At 41.5% G+C, this 22050-nt stretch overlaps 1 protein-coding gene across 13 annotated transcripts in view; it reads left to right on the forward strand.

The window, feature by feature from the left end:
- Positions 1-1856: 1856 nt before the first annotated feature.
- The window catches only part of CTNNB1 (catenin beta 1), a 48565-nt gene continuing 28371 nt past the window's right edge, over positions 1857-22050 (forward strand). For 4 of the 13 annotated variants that reach the window (XM_060402021.1, XM_042235713.1, XM_060402017.1 and 1 more), the window contains exons 1-2: positions 1857-2022; positions 19771-19886. The gene's annotated coding sequence lies outside the window, so the exon portion shown is untranslated. 13 annotated transcript variants of the gene reach the window in all.

The raw sequence follows: 22050 nt of genomic DNA on the forward strand, positions 1-22050 counted from the left end.
ATTAGTCATCTGATTTTACATATATGACTTTAATCAACTGCATATATGAAGATTAAAATTGGGGATCAGTACCTGAAAAATGCCATTGATACTTTTAAGTTTATATTAGAAACACTGCTTTGATAAAGTATCTTTTTCTGCTCAATCAGTTCAAATTATGACCAGATGATTAATCACAACCATCCTCTACTCTTAATTCTACAGAACTACTGGCAAAGACACAAATGAGAAAGTCATTGTAGACAATGGGTCTCACTGAACATCATTTGAGTCTGTGGACTTTTTCCACTGCAGGGGCCCACTACAGCTATGGTGCTAGCCAGCAGTTAACATTATCACTGGTATATAATAAAATATAATTAAGATAGGGGGAAAATTGAATTTTTAAAGAACATGTTGGCCCTGAAGCATTAGCTATACCTAAAACTGCACAAGCTACTCCACAATTGAATGAGAGGGTTTCCTGCCGTACCTATGTATAAAGACCTATTGTTTGCATGCATTAATTACAAAGATAAAAGCCTCAAGATAACTTTCACTGTTGCTTTTTGTACTCTCTCCATTGTTTTGGAGGAAAAATAAGCATCCAACAATAGACTAGAGAAAGTGAATCGATCATAATTGTTTCAGCTTTGACAAACACCAAACCTGCTGATTACAATGGAGACATTTCCAAGGGAAAACAAGACCCAACTTCAGCCTATTCAAACGAATTAAAAAATTTTTTTGAAGAATAGAAAATGAGTTTTAAAAAATTAGAAGCTGCTTAATGGATAGCTCTTTCCATGAACAACGAACTTGGATTTCTCAAAGAAGTAATACCCTAGAAATAAACTTAGAATGAAAGAAAAATCCACCACCACCCCCAATATACTGATACTTAGTAGCAAAGTGGAACCAGTTAAAAATGGAAACTGTAAGAATTAACCTAATTGGCAGGGCTGTGGAGCTAGTCCATGTCTATCAGTCATTTGTTCAGTTAGGGACTCCTAAGGACTTGTTGAATTGCGGGCTAGGCGCCTATCCTAACGAGAGTTCGCAGCCTTCACGAGCGGGGAAAGCCGGCGGCTCGGCCGGGTGCTTCATTCCCAGATTCAAGATGAACAGCCGGTAGGGATGCGAGATCCACGACCTGGACCGTGGGGGGCTCTGAGGTGATGTGCGGCTTGGCTGCGAGCCAAGTCCTGCAGAGAGCTTGGGGCCCAGACTGCAACGGCAGCGGAAGCACGAACGCGCCGGGGTCCCCTGACCGGGAGCAGGGCGGCGGCGGCGTCCGGCAGAGTCCAGAGCGGGTGGGCCCAGACCTCAGCTCCGGCATTGCCGCCGCCACCTCGGCCCTGAACTTTCACCCCCCAGGGACGTGTGCCGCCTGCCCCGCAGGGCCGGGGTCCCGATGCCGCCTCCCGCCGGTAGCCGGCAGCGCGCAGCCAGCCTCGCATCTGTTCTCATGGCCCGGGGCATGCGCGAGGCCGGGGCGTCGGGCTCGGGACAGTGGAGAATACCGGTGTCGCCCTCCCTCCAGCCCACCCCGGCTCGCGGAGACCCGCGCCTCCCTGACTCGGACTACCGCGCCCTGGCGGGCCGCCCTCCAGTCCCGCGCGGCGGGGCAGCGCCGGCCTCAACCTGGGAGAGCGCCCGCAGAGCGCGCGGGCGCCCCGCCCCTGCCCCGGGCTGGCGGACCGCGGCGGCGGCGGCGGCGGCGGCGGGCGGCTCCGCGGCGCGGGGACTACTTTCCGCCGCCCGCCCGCGCCCCGCCCCTTGTCCCCGCGCGGCGGAACGCTCCGCGCTGCGCCGCTGGCGGCAGGATACAGTGAATCCTGCGCGACTTATAAGAGCTCCTTGTGCGGCGCCATTTTAAGCCTCTCGGTCTGTGGCAGCCGCGCTAGCCCGGCCCCGGGAGCGAAGAGAGAGGGGAGGCGGAGACGGAGCAAGGTCCGAGGAGCAGCTCCGGTCCCCGTCGAGCCGCCAACGCAGGCCGAGGACGGTCGGACTCCCGCTGCGGGAGGAGCCTGTTCCCCTGAGGTGCTTGGGCGCTCCTTTCCTTACCCGTCTGGGGCTGCTCCCCTTCCCGCTTCGGAGCCAAACTTCGTCGCGGGCGCGCGGTCCCGGCGGCGGCTGGGAGCCGGACCCGGCGCAGCCCGAGGCCCCGGGGTGGGGAGCGGGGAGGGGCGTGTGGGCTGGGGGCGCCGGGGAGGCGGCAGAGGCGGACCGCGCCCGGGGGGCTGAGGGCGGCGGCCGGGCCCGGTTCCGGTCGCGCGGCTCCTTCGGGAGCCCCGGGGGTGCCGCTTTCGGGGAGGGGGCGCCGCGAGGGCGCGTCCGGGAGGTCGGGTGGCCAGCGGGGTGGGCGGGTGGGTGGAGGGGGCTGTGGTTTCCGTCCCGGGCTCAGGCCGCGGCTGAGTTTGGGGGAGGGACCCTGCGCCTCGGGATGCGCCGGGGCCGGGGTGGGGGGCGGGGTGGGGACGGGGGACTCCGCCTTCCCGGCCTCCGCGGGGAGTTGGGGTGCGGGCGCTGGGCCTGGGACGCCACGTGAGGTCCTATCTTTCGTGCTTAAGGACGAATTTTTTCGAGGGTTAATAAGAGGTTAGTGATTTTTAATGGCCTGCCGGTGTGAGTACGCTCGTTTAAATCGGAGCAACTTTAAACCTTAGAGGATCCAAACTGTTAGTGCAGACGGTGTGATGCGCCAGGAGGATTTGCACAGATAAAAATCCCTATCTTGCACCTACATTTTTTTGTACGGTGCAGGTGAGTGAAAGCGGGCGTGCTAGGGAGGTCCTGGGAAAAATAAGGGCGAGGGCGTCTGGCTTACTGTCTCTTAGCAAGTGACCCACAGGACTCAGATTGCGACTGCTTCGAGAATTGTGTGTTCCTGGAGATTCTTTATTCAAATAGTTTCACGGCAACTAAACTTGATTTTGAGAGCGCTTTCCAGCGGGGTGAATTTTCCCCTCGCTACGAAATGGCCCGCAGGAAATTCAAGCTTTGCAACTTCGTTCCGTGTTTTGTCTGGAGAGAGGACTTGGAACTGAGACTTTCAAAGTTCGCTTTTCACAGCCTCCTTCTGAGTCTACTAAACTTGAAAGCTTTGCCAGTCGGGTGTAGTTGTTTGCTTCGTTTTCTTTTCGGTGGTGGAGGGAGCATTGTCTCCTACTTTGTATCTTCCAGACATCTGTGGTCTCCCCCCACCCCCACTCCGGGTTTGTGAGTGGTGAATGAAGGGAGACTGGTCTGCTGGTATGCAGAGGTCGGCAAAAGGAAATCGAGGAGTGGTTTTAGTGAAACGAGAGCTTTGTGTCGTGAATAGTGGTGGCTTAGACTAGACAGCAGCTTGAAGAGACGGCTCGCCTTTGATAAAGTCTGGGCTGCTGTTTTTCAGATGGCTAAGTTGTAAGTATTTTGTCTGGAACTTGGGAAGCCGTTTCATTCTGTCTCTTGGTGTACATTCAGTACCTTCGGCTATCTTCCTGTTAACGTGTTTCCTTAAGAGATACTGGACATAGCTTGACTCTTTTGTTTGTTAATGTTTCTGTTTAATATCTGCTTAGATTAGTGACAAACTTGTTTGGGAGGCATTTTTTTCGGTCTGAACTAAGGCGGCTGCTACATTTATTTTATTTTTACATTCAAGCGCACGAACCTCTTGAGTTTAAAAAAAGGTGCCATTAATGTTTGCGAATATCTTTTCACGAAATTTGATTAATTTGCGTCCAGTATTCATTACTTTGACCTAGTCTTTGTTCTGAAGGCCATGTACAAGGCCCTAAAGTGATTGCAACAGTAACTTGAAAAACTTCCAGGAGCCTATTCTATAGGATTAAAGGAATGCTGAGGCTATTCAAGTCTGAAGTCCTTGAGGGGGAAATTAAAAAACTGTGCTACAAAGTTTAGTATAGCATGTAACTTAGAGTCCTTGAGGAGTTCTAGGCTTGAGATTTTCCCAGAAGCTAGAGCAGCCATTTAAAATTGCTTTCAAGAAAAACCAAATTTTAAAAGGTGACTTAAAAAAAGTAAAACATTTAGTAGTGTTCAAGTGTCAGTGTCCAGCATTTTTCTTTCGAAACATATCCTTTACCAAGATAATCGTGTAGATGATTATGTAGATTCCAATATTAAAACTGAAATCAGATTGAGCTTCTTACTGTTGCTAATGATAAATGGAATAAAATTATCCATATAAATGAAGTTGTATATTTTTCTTTTCATACACACTTCCCTCCTCCACTCCCCAAATAGGAAGAGAAAACTTGAAGTAGGCTGATTTCTCTAAGAGTGTTTTGAGATTTGGTTCTTGGGAAAGCTATATGCACACAGCCTGTTTCATTGTTGGAAGGAGTGGAAGGAAGAGCATAAGTATTGTTGAAACTAGGGACGTGGAGAATTCAAAAATTTGAATCTCACTCTTTTATACTTTAGCAGTGAAATTAAAATCCCAGAGATAGGTTGTTTGTAGTATCTTTAGCCAAATGAAACTTTTGTGTTACTGAAATGAAACAATACAGCATCCAGTTATAATGAGATTTTGTTTCTCTTTTATGGTTTACTAGTTGCTGATAATAACTGCAGAGGAGTAGGTGGTAAATTTTAAGTATGTACTTTGAGCTTGGTTGGAAGCATGCTTGATTGCCAGCCCAGGGCAGAAAGGATGAATACTTTTAGAGCAGGACAAACTTGTAATAAAAAGTATAACAGCTCTTTCGTGCTGCATGTTGACTTGTGACTTTGGTTGTGAAAACACTAGTTGTATTGACTTAGTTGTATTTTGTATTCTTGTAGCTCTCTTTTTGTTGGGAATAGAGTATCTTTTGTTGAAACAGTTTGAGTAAAAGCATTTTTATATCTTAAAAGTAAGTAGTAAAACAGACTAGTAGCTACTTCTGGTTACTCCAGAGCTTGTATCTTTTGCCTCTTGGACCCTCACTGAGAGAAAACTGAGTTGCAAAATCAGTCTTCATTCTTTTAACAGATTATTGTTTATGTAATACTGTTCTAATTGTGTCTTGATAGATAACTAGGCTAATGGGCTAAAATAAAGATATACTTTGTAAGTTCCAGGAAAGGAAAATATGTGATTTGTATTGCTTGAAAATGAGTAGGAGTTACCTTGTGTAGTTCTTGATCACTTAAACTCTGGAGAAAGTTCTTTATTTCCTCTGTTTACTTAAGAATGCTGCTTTTGTGTTGTATGCAAGTCTGAGCTTGACCAGGTTTGAAATCTAGATACTTCTGTTGAGGCTTGAACCCTGTATCCCTGAAGCATGTATTTAAATCTGCTCCCTAGGGAAAAAGAAGCTCTTATAAAAGAATCGTCATGTTAGGAACCCTTTTTAGAGATTAACTATCTTGCTATTTGTGAGCATCTTTTCTTTTAAAAGATACTATTTTCCAGCCTCAAAGTCTCCTCAAACCTGATGCAGCTGAGTGACAGCATCAGGGCATGTTTTCATTGCATGCTTTGGTCACATTGAGTGCCCTCCAGTGGATATAATCTAATGCTGGTGATTTTTTCCCCCATAAAATTTGTGTGAAATATATTTATGATAGTTTCGATGAGAAAGCGTCAAGAAAACTTTTGAATTCTAGAATAGGGTGTCCATATTATTATTGCTAGTTAAAAGATTGGCTTTAGAACATGTCATCTCAGCCATTATTTGCAGGAGAAAGGTCAAAGTTAAATCAGGAGTTAAATTCTGTCACTTTTTGTAGGAAGTTCTGCTTAAATATAATTATAAACCAAAATCTTAGTCTAAACATCCTGGTATCTGGGCTTCCCTGATGGCCCAGATGGTAAAGAACCCACCTGCGATGCAGGAGGCCCAGGTTCAGTCCTTGGGTTGGAAAGATACCCTGTAGAAGAGAATGGTTATCCACTCCAGTGCTCTCGCCTGGAGAATCCCATGGACAGAGGAGCCTAGCGCGCTACAACCCATAGGGTCAAAAAGAGTCAGACACGACTGAGCGACCGCACTTAAACCTAGATCCTAAAATTAAGCCATATTAATGAGTTCTAGAAATGAAGATTCTCAGATAAAGTTAACAAAAAAGTGAATTATCAATTTGTCTAAAATTTCTTATACAATAAAACTGAAGTAAGTCTTCAACTTGGTTATATTTTCAAGGACTATTATGTCTGTTAAGAACTACTTATCAACAAAGCTGGTTGAGTCAACTTATGTGAACTCCAGAGTATAATGCCTAGTGACTACAGGCATTTGTGTAGAGTATACATTTGTATAGTGCTTTGATGCACTATTCCCATATTTTGACCTTTAAATTCTTCAATAAAAGCTCTTTCTCCGCACTCCTATGTTACAGTTCTTGCTGTTTCTATAGTAGCATTATTTTATGCAAATGCTGATTTCAAATCAGATTCTAATTAATAACTGGAATAAAACCCATTTAAAAATAGCTTTTAGAAGTCAAATGGTCATTTTTATGGAAAATGCTCAGCTTAGAACAAATGTTTTTACCTTTGTATGTTTTCTATAAATAGGTGGTTGAAATGAAGTTTAAAAGTTAATTGATTGAGTAGGGAGGGAAAATGACTGTATCACTTACTGCTCCATTTTGCTCTGAAATTTAGTATAATTTTGTGGAAACATTGATAATGATTTTCGACTATTTAAGAAATGTATTATTGCTTCCCTGGTGGCTCAGAGGTTAAAGCGTCTGCCTCTAATGCTGGAAACCCGGGTTCAATCTCTGCGTCGGGAAGATCCCCTGGAGAAGGAAATGGCAACCCACTCCAGTATTCTTGCCTGGAGAATCCCATGGACAGAGGAGCTTGGTAGGCTACAGTCCACGGGGTCACAAAGAGTCGGACACGACTGAGTGACTTCACTTCACTTTTTAAAAACATAAGGCAAGAATACCTCAGTTGATTTATATCTCAGAATGGGTTGTTATCCTTCATAAAGGATCATGTATGGAATAAGTAATGTCCAAGTCCGTAACTATTACTTTCATAATTTACTGCCTCAAGGTCAAATAGCTTGTGTTCCAGTTTCAAAGATTTTTATGAGAAGAGAGTAGATTTGAAAGTTCTCTTGAAAACTGTGTATATCTTTAAAAAAAAAAATTCTGCCTATTAGGGATCTAATTTATCTCTTGAAATTGGCCACTTGTCTTCATGCAACAATTTGACAAACAATATAGGTGACTAAGATCTCTGTCAGAAACCACATAGGATTGATCTTGCATCCCAGTGGGAGTAGCTACTCAGTATCTCCAAGCAGGTATGGGCTCACGGGGCCCCTGTGAACTACAACGAATTGAGAGAACATATGTCCCATATAAGCCAGTCTCCAGCTGCAGCCACTGTGGAAAGCAGTTCAGGCTTCCACAGCATCTGAATTTCTCCTGTCTTCTAAGAGAAGCAGGGAACCTGGATTAATGTGCGTCTCATGATTTGCACCAGTGGGGCTTGGTGGCTCGGCGGTGAAGAGTCTGCCTGCGGTGCAGGAGCTGCACAAGCTGTGGGTTTGATCCCTGAGTTGGGAAGGTCCCCTGGAGGAAAAAATGGCGACCCACTCCATTATTCCTGCCTGAAGAATCCCATGGACAGAGGAGCCTGGTTGGCTAAAGTCCATAGGCTCACAAAGAGTCGGACACTACTGAAGCAACGTAGCACACACATGATTTGCTCATGTTGGTAGGTGAAATTCATGTTTTAAGACATTTTAACACAAATTAAATACACCTATTGGCAGGATCTGCCAGTTTGTGGCATCTGCAGTAAACCATTTGGAGTACAGTGTTTTTTTTTTTTTTTTTTAAATGATGATTCTATTAAGTGACTGAAGGTAGTACAGTTCTGTATCTATGTCTCTCTATATACATATCGACACAACTGAGTAACATTTTTACTTTCATAACTTAGTAAATAAGATTTGAGAAACCATTAGGTTCATATTTGGTATTTTAGGAATGCCTTGTATCAATGACTATATAAACAGATTAGGAACTTAAAGCAGGTTCATATCATTAACTCTGGGAAACCTGCACTTAAAAAGCTTAAGAATTAAGATGGATTGGATCAAGGAAAAAGAGGAGAAAGAACAAACTTGTTCATCACTTGATCATCTTAAGTATAGTTTTTAAAGTTTTCTTAAAAGAGGTCTTAAAACTTAACATTGAAGGTGCTTAAAATGCTGGACAAATTCTGGCTGTGCATACACAATCATATCAGCCTGAAGTTTTATTGATGTCTTTAAGTCACATCCTGGTTTTCAGCTAAAGTCTGTATTTCTGTGATAATCTATTTATCAGACTAGATTTAAAACTGAAAAGCAAAGTTTAGATAATGAACAATTAACTGAGTGTTGGTTTGGTTTTTTTTTAAAGTAATGGCTTACTCCTATTTGGTCAGAATATATTTTAAAATTTCTTACGAGTATAGTTGCCGTACAATGTTGTGTTAGTGTCTGTTGTACCGTGGAGTCAGTAAGCCACACGTTCACGTATGGCCCCTCTGGTTTTGGATTTCCTTCCCATTTAGGCCACCACAGAGCATTAGGAGCTCCCTGTGCTGTGTAGTCTGTTCTCATTGGTTACCCTTCTATACATAGTAGTAGGATCTATTTTATACATAGTAGGAGAAGGCAGTGGCACCCCACTCCAGTACTCTTGCTTGGAGAATCCCATGGATGGAGGAGCCTGGTGGGCTGCTGTCTATGGGGTTGCACAGAGTTGGACACGACTGAAGCGACTTAGCAGCAGCAGCAGTGCAGTCCCAATCTCCCAATCCATTCCATCCCCTGGTCAGAATAAATTTAGGCAGGCAGTCAAATAGATGTTGGTAAAGTCTTTTGCTGCTAGGGCAAGTTTCTTCATTTGCAGAGTTTGAAAAGTTGTATATTTAGTCTTTAGATTACATGTTTAAGTGGCCTACTATATCTGTACTGAAAATACAAACCATAAGCCAACATTGGTTTTAAAAAGTATCATCTGAAAATAGTGCTGCTGACTGCAATTGTGTTTATATGATATGGTATAGAATGCAAACCAAACTGAGCGGTGGGCTTTTCAGAACACGTTCGTCCCAAGGTGCTCACCCCTTGGCCTGTACCATAATCCCCACTGTAAAGTTTCTCTTGTAGCAGTCCAGAAAATTCCGGCCTCTGATTTCTTTTGAACTTGTTGAAAAGCCCCCAAACCCCCAGATAGTTTGTAAAGCGTGATATATGGATGGATGCTGTTAAGGTGAGGCTGCTTCATAGCAATGCCAATCTGCTCCCCTATTTACTTCCATCTATTTCTTCATTAATATTCCCATTGTTTTGCTTGTAATTTCATAACTCTTATGTTGCTGGACTGATTTTCCTTTTAACTGATTTAACAGGTGTGTTAGTTAAAAAGTCTGGGGGTTGGGGAGATATTTTTAACCTGTTTAATTTGAAGTTCATCAGTCCACATGGCACATAGGTGATAGCTGTAGTAAATGTTCTTTCATGCCGGCAGCTGATCTGACTTGGAAGTAAAAGAGGTGCACGTGCTACAGGGTGGCTGCTAAGTTTCTCTGAACAGGTTTATGATGACTGAAATACTTTTATGTGTTTATACATATTTTATTGTACATTATCTGTATAGAAATGTGGGAAGTTAGATTTACTGCAAACTTTCTTAAATGCAGTTTGAAGATGATCTTAATGATTCTAATTTGCTTCATGGAGGGGTGGCTTTTGTAAAAGCCTCCACTCAACCCTGAAGTATAACTCAGTGGTTTGCAGATAAGGGTGTAGAGAGTGAGTATGTCTTTGGAGTTATCTGTGTATTAGATGAATGACACATGTATACAGGAGGAACATGGGTTTCTTGGGAATATTTCTCAATCCAGTTAACTCTGGATGTTTCTAAGTGGTGTCCTTTCTCTTGTGTAGAAGTACTGAGGTAGACACTTAGAATCTTTCCTGAGCCACTGAAAGAATGTAGCAATGTCAAACATTACTTTATATTCAACAGTTCATTTAGATACAAAGTGGAAGTCGCTCAGTCCTGTCCTACTCTTTTGCGACCCCATGGACTATGCAGTCCATGGAATTCTCCAGGCCAGAATACTGGGTGGGTAGCCTTTCCCTTCTCCAGGGGATCTTCCCAACCCAGGAATTGAACCCAGATTTCCCACATTGCAGGTGGATTCTTTACCAGCTGAGCCACAAGGGAAAGTAGACAATAAATGTTACATAGGGAACATAGTAAGCCGATGTACCATTCTCTAGATTCATTCATAAATTTAGTCTTTCTGGTACTTCACTTTATTTTAAAGTTGTTTCATTTAAAGTTCGTTTGGTTGGAAAAGCCACATGATATGAAATGAGGTGTATATTGTTCTGACTTTTAGTTATAAATGTCCTCAGTGATCCATTTACAAGGTAGAATTCATGTTATATATGATAGTTGTCCTCTAGGTCACTATTTTCTGCCTTAATTCTGCTGTCATTTTTTCATAGGTCCTAAATCAGAGTGCCAGCCAGTCTATTCCCCATAGAATGAAAAGAGGCTAGATTAAGAGATGAGAAATCTGGGAGTCATTCATAAGGCAGAGTAATGATAATTAAAATACTGAAATTAGATATTTTCTTTTGTAAGAATACTTAACATTCTTGAATCATGCTTGAAGAATGTCCTGACTGTATGCTGAAGGGCCTTAGGCTTCTCCTTATTGCCATTATACACCAGATCATATTACATTTCTCTTCAAAGTGCGAAGACAGGAAGGCTGTTTAACCTTTTCTTTGCTCCTCAAACTCACCCCTGTTCCCCCATGAGAAACTAAGCAGGAGTTCCTTCACCTTCTGTTACCCGTCTGCATGGAGGGCCCATCTTCATAGTGAAGCATTATGTTCTAGTCAGAGGCCAGTCCTGGCACATGACTTCTGTAGGACTTAGTTCCTTTAGTCATGCCGCTGTTGTGTGTACTACTCTTATCTTCCCAGATGTGGATCCCATTGCTGATTTGGCTCTCCATTTCCCACATTTCATCATCTCTTGAAATCCGTTCACTGCCCCTCTAGAACTCATAGTCTTTAGCACATCCTTTTTATTGTCAGTCTTTTCTGGGAGTGTTTACTTTTTCTTGCTCCAGCTATAACCTAGCCTCTCCCCATAATGCTACTGACCTTGCAGCTCTCTCAAGTGGTAAATATTTCCTGTTCCTGTGCACCTTTTATTGGTGAACCAGAAGGTGGAGGAAGTGTCCTCTTTGTTCCTCGTTGTTGCTTCTTGACCATTCTTTTCCAAAACTTTCAGCTTTGACTCTCATGCCATCAAATTATTACCACCCGACTTTACAAGCTAATTTTAAAATACTGGGTTGACCAAAAAGTTCATTCAGGTTTTTCTGTAAGATGTGACAGAAAAACTGGAACAAATATTTTGGCCAACCCAGTATATCTGGAAGAACAAAAGCTAAGAAACATTATCCTAGTATGCTATATGAAAACAGAGTTGCATTATTACTGATCAGTAGGGAAAATGTAGGCAAAACTCTCTTACAACAAAACCCATGAACTACAAAATCTTACACAACAGTATTAATAAATTTGATTACATCATATTTAATACATCTTACTCAAAAGAAGCTATAAAGGAAATTTGAAAATAAATTATGGACTGGCATAAAATATTTGTTCTCAAAAATTATCCAGAATATTAGGTTGAACAATACAATACTGTCATTTTTAGAGGTGAGGAAATGGTCACACATTAGCAATCCATTTGGTTAAATCTAACATAAAGAATGGATGTGAGTTTGAGTGAACTCTGGGAGATGGTGATGAACAGGGAGGCCTGGCGTGCTGCAATTCATGGGGTCGCAGAGAGCTGGACATGACTGAGCGACTGAAATGAACTGAACTGCCCTCATTATCTTAGTCCATTACCAGCTTTCCTGGTTCATTCCCCTACTTCCTTGAATACTTGTCTCCTGGCTCACTGTCATCTTTACTTCTGTTATAATTCTTGGTGATACCAATATTTGTGTAGACAAGTGCTACTCAAAATGTCCCATGCTCTGAGAACTGTCACAGTATGAGTTGCAGTAAGTAGTTTGTGCCAGAAAGTAACTCAACTATGTCACTAAGTTCAGTGTTTAGTTCAACTGACTTTTTTTTTTTTTGGTACTGAAATTTTTTTGATGAAAGAAGCAGTATGTTGGCTTGTATAATCTGGCACACGCTCCATAGGGTGTTGTGGTCTGGTACTTTGAGTAACATTGATATAGAGGATGCCTCCAGTATTCTCATCTCTTAGTTCCTTGATTTCCTCTCCTCCAGTAACCTTATTTTTCTGTCTGATTCAGCCACCCCAATTCCAGTAGCTCTTCAGTGACACGATAACTTCACTCTGTCAAAGCTTTTCAGTATCCCTCACCCTCACTTCTGCTCAACTCTCAACAACCTTGTCCCCCCTGACTTCATGCCCAGTGGTCCTTGGCCTCTTAGTTCATCTTTCTTTATGACCATGTCTTTTCCCTCTTAAACCTCGCGATACTTCCTCCCCTGTATGTCTCCCTTGCTTTCTGTTTCACACAGCATGTCGAATCATTGGAAGAGTGCCTGTGTGCTCTCACATCTGTGACTGTGCCACTCACCTTCTGTGTCATTATGACAAACTGTAGTGCTCAGAGATAAGGCCAACCCGCTTCCATGCCCTCTTGCTCTCAAGAATATAACTCTGTCTTTCTACCTTCTCTTGCATCCTTGATTTTTCCTTCTGTGAGTTTGCATGATCTTTGTCCCCATTTTAAAAAATCTTTTCTTCTTGTTTCCCCTTTTCATGCACCCAGTCTGCTTCTCTTTTGAATAAGACACCTTGAAACAATTGCTTGGATACACTCTCACCCCTTTTCAGCTTCTGCCGATGACCACCACATTATAAACCTCTAATCCTCCTCTCACTTAACCTCTCAGTAGCGCTTGGCACAGTTGCTTGAGACATGATTCGCTTGGCTTCTAGGCCACCACATCTGCTAGCAGGTTTTCTCCCTGCTTTACCGGTGGTTCCTCCTTACTCTTCTTTGCTTTTTCTGTTATGTCCTCATGGAATGGCTGAATCTTGAGCACTTGGAACTCTCCTTTTTCATTGTTGAAATACACTCGAGTCTTATAGCTTTAAACATAGTATTTAACCTGTTTGCTGATGGCTTCCAGATTTATATCCTTAGCCTGAGTCATGATAGCCAACGTTTCCCCCAACATTTTGGATGTCTTAAGAAGCATCTCAAATGTAATATATCTAAAACTGAGCTCCCAATTTCTCCTAAAGCTGCTTGTCTTAGTATGTCCTAAATGCACCTGTCTTTTTAGTTACACCAAAAACCTTGCTGTTCTTGACTGTCTTTCTGTCACCGTACCCTGTCTGAAAATTGTCTGTTCTCCTTCTGATATAGATGCAAAATTCAGTCATTTCTTACTATGCCGTTTCATAGCCATGCCATCCTAGGGTTACTGCAGAGGTCTTCTAGCTGGTCTTCCTGCTTACATTTGTTCCCTTTAAATGCAGTCTCAACACAGTGACCAGAATAATCCTTTTAAAGCAATGATCATAGAATTTTTCTGTTCAAAAACCTCCATGGGCTTATGGTCTCATTCTGTAAAAGCACACTCTCCTGTGTGTTTAGACTATTCTCTTTATCACCTAGTTCTTTCCTCCTGTCCCTCATCAAAGAAATAAAACTGAAAGGATTTAAGAAAGGAGAGGAACCAGGAAAATAACTGCAGCAGTCATGCTGGTGACACAGTGGCGGTGGCTTCGGTCAGGGTGTAGCCTGGCACAGAGGAGCCAGAGTGGAGGCCGAGGCTCCGCAAGCCCACTTCTTCCCTGGCTTCCTGTCTCCTTGCTTGCTCATTTTCCTTTAGCCTTCAACACTGTCTAACATAATAGATATTTTACCATTTTTTTCTCCTCTTGTTTTTTCACCTCCTAGAACATAAGCTCTAGAAAGACAGGGATCATTGTCTGTTTCCTCACTTTTTGCTTTCTTCCCAGTGCCTAGAATCATAGTGTACACTAGTTGATTAGTGAATGTGTGTTGAGTGAATGACTTTGAAATCTTTTCAGCTCACTTTGGATCTTTCCCAATAGCACAGAAGTATATTCCATCTTTGCAGAGGTGGTTCCTTCCTGTCATTTATGGCTCCCGTTAGACTGAGTTCTTCCCTGTTCACCCATTTTCACTTTACCATCTTCTTTTACTTGGTTTGTTGCACTTAATCATATTCTGAAGTAACCTGTGTTTACTTGCTGCTTTTCTCCTTTCACGATCTTATTCTGATTTGTTTGCCTGGTACTGAGAATAGTGTGTGGAAGTTCTAGATGCTAATAAGTATTGGTTGAGTAGGTGAATATTCTGGAATTGGATGACTTTTGTTTCTTTGCAGCTAATGCCCCTTTAATTTCTCTGCTCGCTTTCACACTCTGAAAGACATATCCTATGGATATGGTCTTCATTTTTCGTCTCTATTTCAGTTTGTGTTTGGCTTTTATTATCGGTGAACCTCCTTTTGCTGAACTCATCATTGGACCTCCATGTTGACCAATGAAAGGGATACTTTTTACCTTTAGTCTTGCTGGGTCACTTTAGCATTTGGTGCGTTTTTGTTTTTGAACTTGCCTTTGGAATAGCAATGTCCAGTAGAACTTTCTGTGATAATGGAAATGTTCTATATCTGTGAGGTTGATATGGTAGCCACCAGCTACATGTGACTCTTGAGCACTTGAAATGTGGTAATGTGACTGAGCTAAATTTTAATAAAAATTTAAATAGCGGTATGTGACTAATGGCTATTTTTTCTCATATACTCCAAGCTCAGGAAGTATCACAGCCTGATTGCTCGATGCAGAGGCCTAGGAGTCATTTTTTTCCATCCCACCCCCGACCCCCTGTGTCCACATGCTGCTTATCCGCGTCTGTGGCTCTGTCCCTGCTCTGCGGTAGGTCCGTCTGCACCATTTTTCTAGGTGCCATATGTGTGCGTTAAAATACAGCATTTGTTTCTTTCTTCCTGACTTGCTTCACTCTGTATGATAGACTCCTAGGTCCATCCTCTTCTCTACAAATTTCCCAACTTTTTTCATTTTTATGGCTGAGTAATATTCTACTGTATAAATGTACCGCAACTTCTTTATCCGTTCATCTGTCGGTGGACATTTTGGTTGTTTCCGTGTCTTGGCTGTTGTAAACAGAGCTGCAGCGAATGGTGGGGTGCGTGTGTCTTTTTTATTGGAATATAATTGCTTTACAGTGTTGTGTTAGTGTCTCCTGTACAGTGAAGTGAATCAGCTATATGTATGAGTGTATCCCCTCTCTCCCGACTCCCTCAAACCCCTCATCTCATCCTTCTAGGTCATCACAGAGCTAGCATCAGGCCAAGCTTCTTGTGCTTTATAGCAGAGTCCCACTAGCTTGCTATTTTACGGGCTTCCCTGGTGACATAGGAAGAATCTGCTTGCCAATGTAGGAGACGTGAGTTCAATCCCAGTTTGGAAAGATTCCCTGGAGAAGAAAATAGCAACCCAGTCCAGTATTTTTGCCTGGGAAATGCCTTGGACAGAGGAGCCTGGTGAGCTACAGTCCATGGGGTCACAAAGAGACACGGCTTAGCGACTAAACAGCAACATCTGTTTTACAGATGGTGTTGTATATATGTCAGTCCTAACCTCCCAATTTGTCTCACTCTCCCCTTTCATCCCTGTGTTCACACTTCCGTTCTCTTATGTCTGCAGCTCTATTCCTGCCTTGGAAATAGGTTCATCTGTACCTTTTTTGAAGATTACACATTTATGTGTTAATGTACAGTATTGATTTTCTGACTTCACTCTGTATGACAGACTCTAGGTTCATCTCCATCTCTACAAATGACTCTTGCATTCCTTTCAGTGGCTGTGTCATATCCCACTGTATACATGTAACACATCTTTCTCCATTAATCTGTCATTGGCCATTTGGGTTGTTTGCATGTCCTGACTAGTGTAAATAATGCTGCAGTGAACATTGGGGTACATGTGTCTTTTTTCAGGGTATATGCCCAGGAGTGGGATTGTTGGAGCCATGTTGGTCCCATCGTTTAGCTTTTAAAGGAGCCACCATACTGTTCTCCATAGTGCCTGAGTCAGTTTACACTCCCAGCAACGGTGCAGCGCAGTTCCCTTTTCGCCACACCCTCTTCAGTGTTGGTAGACTTTCTGATGATGGCCATTCTGACTGGTGTGAGGTGAATGCCTTCTTGTAGTTTTGATTTGCACTTCTCTAATAATTAGTGATGTCAAGCATCTTTCCATTCACCTCTTGGCCATCTGTATGTCTTCTTTGGAGAAATGTCTATTGAGGTCTTTTGCTCATTTTTTGATTGGTTTTATATATATATATATATGTAGTTTAAAATTTAAAGGCCTTTTTGCTCATTTTTGCCTGTGCTGGGTGTTTGTTGCTGCCTGTGGACTTCTCGTTGCTGCGGTTTCTCTTGCTGGCTCAGCGCGGGCTCTAGGGCACAGAGGCTTCCATAGTCATGGCTCTCAGGCTCTTGAGAACAGGCTGCATAGTTGTAACACATGGGCTTAGTTGCTTCATGGCATATGAGATATTCCTGGGCTAGGGATTGGACACATGTCTCTTGCATTTACAGGCAGATTCTTTACCACTGAGCCACCAAGGAAGCCCTGTTTTTGTTTTTTTTTTAATTGAGCTACATGACCTGTTTGTGTATTTTGGAGATTAAACCCTTGTCAGTTGGCTTTGTAAATATTTTCTTCCTTTCTGAGGATTGTCTTTTCATCCTGTTTGTTAGGAGTCATCTTTAGTTCCTCTCATCTACTGCAGTCAGTCCATCAGTAGAGCCTCTTTTTTCTGTCTCCAAAGTATTTCTCTAATCTAGCTACTGTTTGTGCCCAGTGCTGGTAGCCTAGCCTAAGCCACCATCTGTCACTGGACATTGCTTTACTGGTTTACCTTTATTTTACCCTTTCAGTTTTTTTCATTATAGCCAAGGTCAGTTTTGAAAAACTCAAATAGGACCTTGTTATTCACCTGCTTTATAACCCTTCATGGATTTCCAGTGGCATTTAGAATAAGAAATGCTTTTTTTTTTTTTTTTTAAGGGCTGGAAACCTCTGCGTGGTCAGGCTACTTTCAACCTCATCTCATTGTAATCACTCTTTCCCACTACTATCAAACTACTGTGGTCTTAAAAGACAGTCCTAATGATTCTGGAATTCTGCACGTTGTTTCTGATTTCTGGAAGGTCCCTGCTCTGCTCCTTATGTGCTGGCTCCTTCACATCTTTAGGTCTCAGCTTGCAGGCTCCCTTGAAGGCCGCCACAGAAGCGTGTGGCTGCTCTTCACGCAGGGCCTTCGCTTGTCCTAATGCCGTTTCCACTGCCTTCTCCCACTTGTCGCTTAGCCACACACTCCGTGTAATTGTTTAGTCAGTTGTTGCCTGTGTCTGTCAAGAATGCAAGGACCATGTCTGTTTTATATCACCGCTGTATCCTCAGAATCTTACTCTTCTTGGCATATAGCAGTTGCATAACAAATCTGTTGAATATATGAAATCTCTCCATTCATTGCATTTATGCTGTTGGTATTGCTGTATGCTAGAACTATTGAGTAAATGAAAGAATTATGGAAAAGATTTCTTGTGGGACAGAAAATCTCTTAATGTCACAATTTGGCAAATTGAGAAGACAAAGAACATAACATACCAATTGGGCATTTGTACATAGCTCCAGGTTTTGAGTCACTTACTGGTATGTTTTTGGACCCACAATAGAACAGCAGTTTAGAGTTCCTTGACGTTCTTTGTATTGAGGTGCCAGAGTAACATATTGAAAATAAATGCTTCTTAGCTTATTCTTTTATATAATATTCTCTTCTTTCTAAATGTACAAAAACCTCATAGTTAGGCGACCTAATATTATGGTAAGGCTGTCGGAGGCAGCAGGAGGTCCTTCTGCTTGGGAGAGTGCCATGCTGTTGCTGTGCATGGTGGGGGGCAAAAGTTGGCTAAAGGTTAAGTCAGAATATGTACTGTCTTAATGAACAGATGGTTCTCAAGGAACTGGTTCTAGGGTTACTCTGTGGAGTCAGGTTTGTTTGTTTGTGTTTTTTAGCTTGGGTTACTGTTACGCATAGAGTCGAATCAGTTTGTCTCTGTCTGTAGCCCTTTGCATTGGCAACATACATGGCGCATAAAAAGTGGTGCAGTGCAGCGTCCTCTCCAGCCCAGCTGATAGAAAACCATGGGGGTGGAGTCAGGTAGTCTGTGTTTTCTTTAAAGTTCCAGGTTAGAACCTTTGGGAGGACCAGTTTAAATGGTTCTGCAAGCAAGATTGGAGATCTTTTTGGTTAAAAAAACAATTTTAAAGGGGGAAATTGGATGAAGGCCGTCAAAATTTATAAATAAGTGCTGGGGATGTAATGTATGACATGATTAACTCTGCTGTATGTTACATGTGGAAGTTGTTAAGAGAGTAAATCCTAAGTTCTCATCACCAGAAGAAATTTTTTTCTATTAATTTTGTATCTATATATGAGGTGATGGATGTTTGCTAAATATACTGTAATAATCCTTTCATGATGTATGTAAATGAAATCATACTATGTATCTTACACAGTATGTATCAGTTATATCTCAATAAAACTAGAAGAAAAAAAATTAGAAACTTTGGGAGAAAATATAAAAATAGCTGTTTGAAGGTACCAGAGAATGATCAAAAGAAGACAGAATTTTGAGGAGATGTGACCCATGAAAGAAGGGACACGTTCACTTGGTGACATCCATATTTCTAAGGCTTCCCTAGTGAGAACTATGACCAGTGTTTCTGGTGAGATCGAGAACTCATGTAGTACCAGATGATGGAGCTCAGGGTTGCCAGGATGGCTGGAAATTGAGGGTAGGATAGGTAGATTCAGAGTGAAGGGAGTCCCAGAGGGAAGCTTCAGAATCTGTGTGTAAACTTGTGTGTGTGTGGAGCGGGGGCGATTCCAAGGAACTCATTTTAAAGCAGTACATGGAACACTGAGGTGTATAAGCAGAGATTTCAGCTTCTACCCTCACTGTGAAGAAGAGTTTGGCGTTTGAATCCTACCAAACTAGGGGGTCTTGGTAAACACTTCATGCTTTTCGTTTGAAACCAGACAACAGTCACACTTGAGGAGTAAAGATGTTTCCCAGGATTAAGGTAATTCACCCTAAGTCTAAGGGTAAAATCTGAGGTAGATTGCTTCTAATAATGTGTGAAACCAAGCTCTATAAAATTAAGATGATTTAACTGCCTTAAAGAGTGTTTAAAAGAAGACTCCAGAAACCAGAGTTTCCACAATATATCCAGTATCCAATATCAGATATATAATATACAATCAATAGTTACTAGACATGTGAAAAATTAAGTAAAAAGAAATCACCCACGATCAAGAGGAAAAAAGAATGCTGAAATAAACCAGATGTTAGAATTTGCAGACAAAAATAAGATGAGGAATAAGACCAACATACAATTTGTAATAGCTATAAATGAAATAAAATGTTTTTAAAAAGACTGTCAAACTGGGTTAGAAAAGGACAATATCCAGCTTCATATTCAGTATATGTCGTTCAGTCGCCAAGTCGTGCCTGACTCTTTGTGACCTCATGAACCGCAGCATAGTTCATAGTGAAGGCTTCCCTGTCCTTCTCTTATCTCCCTGAGTTTGTTCAAAGTCATGCCCATTAAGTCAGTGATGCCATCTCACCATCTCATTCTCTGTCGCCCCCTTCTCCTCTTGCCCTCAATCTTTCTCAGAATCAGGGTCCTCTCTGATGGCTTGGTTCTTGCCAAAGTATTGGAGCTTCAGCTTCAGCATCAGTCCGTCCAGTGAATATTCAATATATGAGGCAATTAATTAAAAGAGTCAAAAGGTAAAAGAATTAGCAAAAATATATCAAACAATATATAAAAAACAAAAGTTACAGTATTTGTATCAAGGTCAGTTCGCTATAAGGAATTTATTTGATCTGTGTGCTCTTACAGAATTTGTTATTATGTCCACATTCATTTCTATCTCTGTGGTACATTGTTTAAAAATGCTTTAGGAAACACATTTGGTATGAATATACAGAATACAGTTGACTTCGAAGAACATGGGTTTGAATCACATGCATCAACTTAAAAACTTTTTTCCACCAGTAAGTATAGTGCCTATATTTTGATTTTACAGATTTTTGAATAAAATGTGAGGAAAACTTTCTGTCAGATTAGAGATCACAATATGTGGAATTAAAAAGAAAGACTAGTGTTTGAATCTGTCTCATCCTTGGATGAGTCATTTATCAGTTCCTATGTTTCTGAGGTGTAGAGATAGCAATATTCATATTTTCCATCATGTGGAGATTGGTTCCCTAACCCCCACCTCTTAATGTTTCCAAAAATGTTCATTGAACATTTTCTGAAAGTACCAGGTGCATAACTGTTGAAAAATTAAACTAAATGACATAGAGAGAAAGTTGGAATTATTAAGACAGTAATATTCTTAACATTCTTCTGTATAAAGATATTTATTATAATGAGAAATAAATACACACTATTGGGGGAAAAGTAAATGAAAAATAAATCATTCTGTCTGTGTTGATAGCACTAGAAATTGTTTCTAGAGAGTTAAAAAATAATTCTAGGTAACACATAATTTATGTATTATCATCACATCCTCTTCAGACACTGTCACCACTGGCCAAACATGTGGGTCTAAGTGATACATTAATAATGACCATCATTAATCAATAACAGTGGCTAACATTTTTTACAGGGGGAAGAAAAATGCATGCATATGTTGAACTGTATTTCTGTTTTAGCATGTACCTGAACTTAATGGCCTGCAATGGTTTTTCCAAAACAGATGCTCTTGATATGGCTTTCATATCATTTGGTCCAGTTTCATTTTTTAAAGTAACACTTATTTTTGGAGATACTTTTGGGAAAAAAGTGTGTGACTATTCTTAGTAGCCCACTTAGAAACCCTTTCTGCTGCTGTTCTTCACATTTAGGTTTAATTCGAAAGTAAACTCACTTGCCCTTTGGTTTGTTCTCAGTGAAAGTAAGTAATAAACAGGGGTTGGCCAGTTATTGCCTGCCACCTCACCTGGTTTTCAGGGCCTGCGAACTAAGAATGATTTTTACACTTTTTAATGCCTAAAGGTAATATCTCAGGTGATAATATCTCATGACACATGAAATTTACAAAATTCAAATTTGCACTTTCCATGAATAAAGTTGTATTGGAACCTAGCCTTGCTTGTTAGTGTGCATATTGTCTGTGATTGCTTTCTTACTGCAGTAGCAGAGTTTAATTGTTGCTACAGAGAGCTTCTGGCCTACAGAACTCTAATGTATTCACTGTCTGGCCTTTAACAGAAAGTTTGCTGACTTCTGTTCTAGGTAAGATTCTTCACAAGTGAATCCTTCATGTTCCTAAAAGCATTAAGTCTCTTAGATTATATATAATTGTTGTTGGCTTAGAGCCTCTATTTTACATTTTAGTTGTTACCCTGCCTACTTTTAGAACATTTTTCTTATTTTTAACATTCAGTCCATTAAGAGCGAGCTTGATCTGTGCTAAGCCTTTTAGAAACGTGAGAAACTCATGGTGAAGGCCCTCTCGAAGTTCACTTACTCTTATTTGTTGTTAAAGATCAGTGTGCTGGTATGGTGGGGAAGGGAAACTCTTGTAACAAGTTGGAGAAGAGGAAGGTTATGGGATCATAAAGCAATGCATCAAATTGCTTATGGAAGCCATTGAGTACTTGCCATTAATTCTGCTGGTAGCCTGAATTTAGAGATTAACATCTGGAAATTTTCTTGAAGTAAAATCTCCCATTTTCTTAGTATAATATACTCATGTTTGATGATCCTGCTTTTTTCTTGTCAGCATTTGTTCTAGGCACAGAGTCAAAGTATGGAGTATGTAGTGATGCCGTGGTTACTGTGCAAAGATTGTAGTTCTTTAGTCTTACTTATGATACTTTTATTTAAAATTTGTTAACCCTTGCTCTTAACTGCAGCAGTAATTGTTAATTACTAACTGTTACA

This window comes from Ovis aries, chromosome 19 (genome assembly GCF_016772045.2).
Source record: "Ovis aries strain OAR_USU_Benz2616 breed Rambouillet chromosome 19, ARS-UI_Ramb_v3.0, whole genome shotgun sequence".
NCBI classification, from domain to species: domain Eukaryota; kingdom Metazoa; phylum Chordata; class Mammalia; order Artiodactyla; family Bovidae; genus Ovis; species Ovis aries.